We start from the raw sequence: 5330 nt of genomic DNA on the forward strand, positions 1-5330 counted from the left end.
GGCTTGGTCTGTAGGCCCTTAACCATACGAGTGGCCCTTCTCTGAACCCTCTCCAGGTTATCCGCATCCCTGTTGAAGTGCGGCGCCCAGAATTGCACGCAGTACTCCAACTGCGGTCTGACCAGCGCCCGATAGAGGGGAAGTATCACCTCCTTGGACCTATTTGTCATGCATCTGTTGATGCACGATAAAGTGCCATTGGCTTTTTTGATGGCTTCGTCACACTGCCGACTCATGTTCATCTTGGAGTCCACTAGGACTCCAAGATCCCTGTCCAAAAGTGATGCCTTTTTAGTGCAGGGATGTTCTTAGGGACCCTCAGTCTCCTGGCGTGCTCATGAAAGCGATGCAGGATGTGCCTGTTGTCGTTTGAATGCTGGCCATACAACAGCTTTCCAGCAGGCCACATGTGTAGAGCAGGAGGGAGTGGCGGGGGGCCTTGTTTGGATTTTTTTTTTCAGTGGCGGTCTCAGGGATTGCCACAAGGTTGTAAGATGTACCCTGAAAGGATTTTGAGCAGTTGGGAAACATCAGTCACAGCGCCCCAATTAATTTTCCCTTTCCTGGAATAGATTCCTTGTTTGTTTCCATGGTGCTGAAATGTATGGTAACAGTGCAACTTCTGCTGATACTTTATTGAAGGAACTGCATTTAATAAATATACTGCGTAGGTGGAAGCATGTATCGTGCAGAGTGATTCAGTATTAGTAACTTGGATGTGGGTGTTTTAAAGAGCAGTGGTTGATTTGATATTTGTTTGTTCTTTCAGATCCCAGGCACAATGTCCACACCTTACAGAGAGGAGGCTGAGGGTAAATGGCTTCTAAAAAAAAACTTCAAAGCCTTCCTTTTTCTCCTTGAAGCCAGCCAGCCCTCAGATCCGCCTCTTCTGTGTGCTTGCTTGACCCGTTCTCTTTGCTGTGAAGTAAACTAATATCTCTGCCTTCAGCACCCTCGGATGGAGCTCATCCGGGCCTGCTGACTTAAAGGCATCCAGTTCTTCCAAATGACTCTGCACCATCTCAGGGTCTACGCATGGTAGTCTGGCGCCTTGCTGCTGCCTCTCTACAATCCCAGTGAGAGACTTGTCGTGCCCCTCACTTAGGAACACTGAGGCAAAGAACTCGTTGAGAAGTTCAGCCTTGTCCCCTCTGTCCGTCACCAATTGTTTCTGCCCATTTAGCAGGGGTCCTATTCCTCCCTGGGCCTTCCTTTTACTCCCAATATATCTAAAAAACAATTTCTTGTTGTCTTTTACTTGGGTTGCCATCCTCAGCTCCATGGCAGCTTTGGCCCGTCTAACTGCCTCCCTACAAGCACGAGCAGAGGAGGTATATTCGTCTTTATATTGTGCATTAATTACAGCCACTGTAGCAAATTCGGTGGCATAATGTGCCTTAAATGACTTGGGTCGCAGCAAACTAAAATTCTTTGGCGGAGTTGTAGTTTGCTGCCCCTACAGCTGCAGAGCAAAGCACTCGGCTCCATGCAGCTCAGGGGCTCTGCAGGAAGCCCTGCAAGCAGCCTGACAGCAACTCAGGAAAGTAGGCTCCACCCAAGAAAAGCAGCAACTCTGATCTTTTTTTCCCCCTAGGTGTTCTCTTGGGAGTACATGAGGCATAAAGGGACACTAAATAGGCTAGGGGAGCAGCATGGTGCAGAGTGCAGCTGGGGATATCCAGGTGTGAGTGAGTGGGTGACCAGTGGGGTGGGAGCAACAGGGTGTCAAACTTGCATTCTGTAGACTTCTTACTGAGTGATAACCAATTTTTCTTTACATTATGGTTGGTATTGAATCCATAAATTGGAAACCAGCCCGTCTCTAGGTCCTGGCAGAAGGGTTCCATTTATCTTAGACAAAACATATCCTAGTAAAAAAGCTTGCACACTATCAATAAAAAGGAAAAAATTGTGTTTGGCAACTCTGTTTGGGGTCTGGCTATGCTCTTCACTTCTCACAACCCCCATCTGGAAGATGCTATTGAAATGCAATGAAACCTGAGTAGATACACAATAGCCCATAACTTGGGGAAAGGAAAAGTTTAGCATCTTCACTTGGACTAAATGAAAATGTGTTGATGTGCATGTGTGTGTATGCAGGGGAAGTAGGAATGAAGGAGCAGATTTAAAAAAATGAAGATAGTTGTTTGCATGATCAGAAAAGGTCATATACCTTTACTTTATATGTTTGCTTTTATAAAGTGAGCTGAAGGGAATATTGGCTCCCTAACTAAAAAAAAAAAAAGGAAAGCAGGCTGGGCCTGGTCTCCATCATCTGAAATAGCTGAGAGTGATACCAGCTGTGCTCTAAATGAAGAAGTGAAACCTATTATCATCACTGCATGATTTGCAATTTTGATATTATAACTGAAAAAGTAGGAATCAAACATACCACCTAAACCACATATGAAATATGTATCATGTACTGTCTGCCTGGAACTTGTATTCAGAATGGTACAGAAAGACTGTCAGAACTCATCCATCCCTTTGTAGTACATTAGATTTTAGACATAAGGCTTAAATTTAGACATGATGCTTTATTTTTGCAATATGCTTCTGTATTCAACATGGCTTGCCAATAGCTTCTGCATATAGGTTAAAGGCAGCTTTGCACATAGAGTTTCACAATCGCACCTGTTCAATGACCTAGAGTTACACGAAGATAAGGGGTTACTAAAGGACAATGAGTTTACCACAGCTTCCCCAACACGCATGTGCCATCATCTATCCCTAACTTGAAAGGCCCTGACATCCTGTGGAAACTTAGACGTAACGGTAAAGTTGTGAAGCTGCCAATAGTTGTAAGACACGCTACAATTCTTTGTTTAGGTAAGCTATAAAGAGACCCTCAGACAAAGACTGGGGGTCGACTCTGTTTTGGGTTACTTAACCCCTTTGTCGACCGATTGTGCATCAATAAACTTATAATGGACCCGGCCTGCATGTGTGACTCCCTCCTTGAGGTATTTGGAGAAAGCCTCCAGGGACACGAAACTAGCAATTTGTGCAACACCTTTGACCACTACCCCTTCCTGCCTGTCCAGGTGGGTACCAATAATACTATCAGGAACAACACTGAACAGATCAGATGAGTCTATGAGACTCTCAGAACCAGGATTAAGTTGCCTGCAGCACAAATTGCATTATCAATCCTGTCACTGGAAGGCAAAGGTAGAGGCAGGCACGTCATATCATAGAAGTAAAAGAACGGCTGAGAGTGGTGTCGATGTGAAGGCTTTTGATTCCTTGATATCTGATGGATGTTCTGGGAAGGAGTGCTGCTATCAAGAGATGGAGTCTGTCTAACCAGAACTGGGAACAGCAACTTTGGGCCTCATCTGGCCAATCTAGGAAGGAGGGCTTTCAACTATGTTCCACGGGGGATGGTGAACAAAGCCCTCCAGCGACAGAGCAAACAACACAGAAGGGAAAGGACTGGAAGCAGGGAAAGGGCCAGGGAGCCACAGGACAGCAAGAAATGATGCAAAAGAGAAACAAGTAGGTGGGAATGCAAAATACGTCCAAGGTGAGAAGGGTGGGGAAGACACAGGGTGAGCTAGAAGTCGCAGCCTGTGAAAAGCATTGTGAATGGATTGGTATCATAGAGACCTGGTGGGACAACTCTGCTGGCTGGAATGTCAATATTGAGGGCTCCACTGAGTTTCAGAAGCACAGAGTTGGGGGAAAAGGTGGTGGTTTTGCCAATTATTACAACGCAATGTGCTTTTGGCTTTTTTGGAACAAGAGCGCACTGTTGGCTTCTATTCAGCTTATAACCCACTTACCCCCAGTTCCTTATCTGAAGTACTGCAGACTAGCCAGTCATTCCTGGTCTGCATTTGTGCATGGATTGGTCTACCCTAATTGCAGGACCCTGAATCTGTCCTCCTTCCACTCAGTTGATTTTGGACCATGTCCCCACCTTATTCAGGTCATTCTGAAACCAGGCCAGAGCATTTACAGAGCGTCTCCCGAGCATTTACAACATCACTCAGCTATATTTCAACTTGAAATCTGCCAAGTCTGATGAAATTCTCACCCTTCACCACGCCTAATTAATTACTAGCAACCTTTAATTATGTGAAGAACATTAAAAAGGAACTCAAATCCAAGAACAAAGAACCAGGAATGAGGAACTTATTTCAGCCTCATGAGGTGCCTCCCTCTCAGCTGCTGAGCCTGGCTTGTTCTGCTCAGACCTGATGAAGCAATGTTTGGCATTCAAAGGCTTGTCTAACTCTATCCAACTCTATCTAACAGGTCCAATAAAATCTATCATCCAAAGAATCCCTGCTTCCTTCTCTCATCTAGCATTTTTCCTAAAGACACACAACAAATACACATCTTGTACCCTGAACAGAAAGACTGCAAGCAGGGAAGGGACAACCGCACTTCTGGTCATACAGCTGACTGAGGAGTGAGGTGAACTATTGCTACGGTCAACCTGCAGGATATTTTCTTTTTAGATCTGTAGGGATGAATGGAGAGTATGTGGTTTACAACTGTCCCTAAGTTTACAGACTGTCCATAAATAATAAGGCTGTTTTGAAGCTTTGGTCCCTGATTCAATTTGGTGGAGATTCAGCCCGATTCGGTGGCTGAATCTCCAAATCCAAATCGAATCAGAGGACCATTTAATCTCTTTGAATCTATTTGGAAGCCTCCATATCGATTCAGAGAGATTCGGAGATTCAGACAGAGACAGCTTTAAATGTTTTTTCTACATACCTCCAGGTAGCAGGCGCTCATGAGTGCTGAGATGCTGGGGCTCATGGAGTGTCCCACAAAAGCATGGGGGGCTCCCCAGCACGCTCAGCAGCAGACCCGGCAGTGGACCAGAAGTACTTCCAGTCCACTTCTGGGCTCGCTGCTGTGCAGGTAGAGGGCTCCCACACTCCTGTGGGATGGTCCATGTGCCCCAGCATCACAGCGATCATGAGCCGCGCCTGGTACCTCAAGGTATGTAGAAAAAACTTTTAAAGCTGTGTCTATGTCCGAATTGCTGATTCTCCGAATCAGCATTGAATCTTCAGATTTAGTTTTAGCCAAATCGAATTGGGAACAGTGATCCAAATCAACAAATCAAATCACTGTCCCTGATTTGGAATTGAATCCGAATCAAATTCAATGTGCTTCGCACACCCCTAATAAATAATAAGCCTAAGGATGGCTGTCCATAAAGTCTGTTAAAAATTAGAGCTGTATGGTAAAACACTAAGCAATCTTGCTTGAAGGCTTGTGAACAAGGCTTGAGGTTGAAGCAGCCAACTGGTGTTCAAATGGGACTGCAGCACCTTGCATGGAGCTTTTTCAGGGCTTTGTTGCCCATG

This window comes from Alligator sinensis, unplaced genomic scaffold, assembly GCF_000455745.1.
Source record: "Alligator sinensis unplaced genomic scaffold, ASM45574v1 scaffold506_1, whole genome shotgun sequence".
Lineage (NCBI taxonomy): Eukaryota > Metazoa > Chordata > Crocodylia > Alligatoridae > Alligator > Alligator sinensis.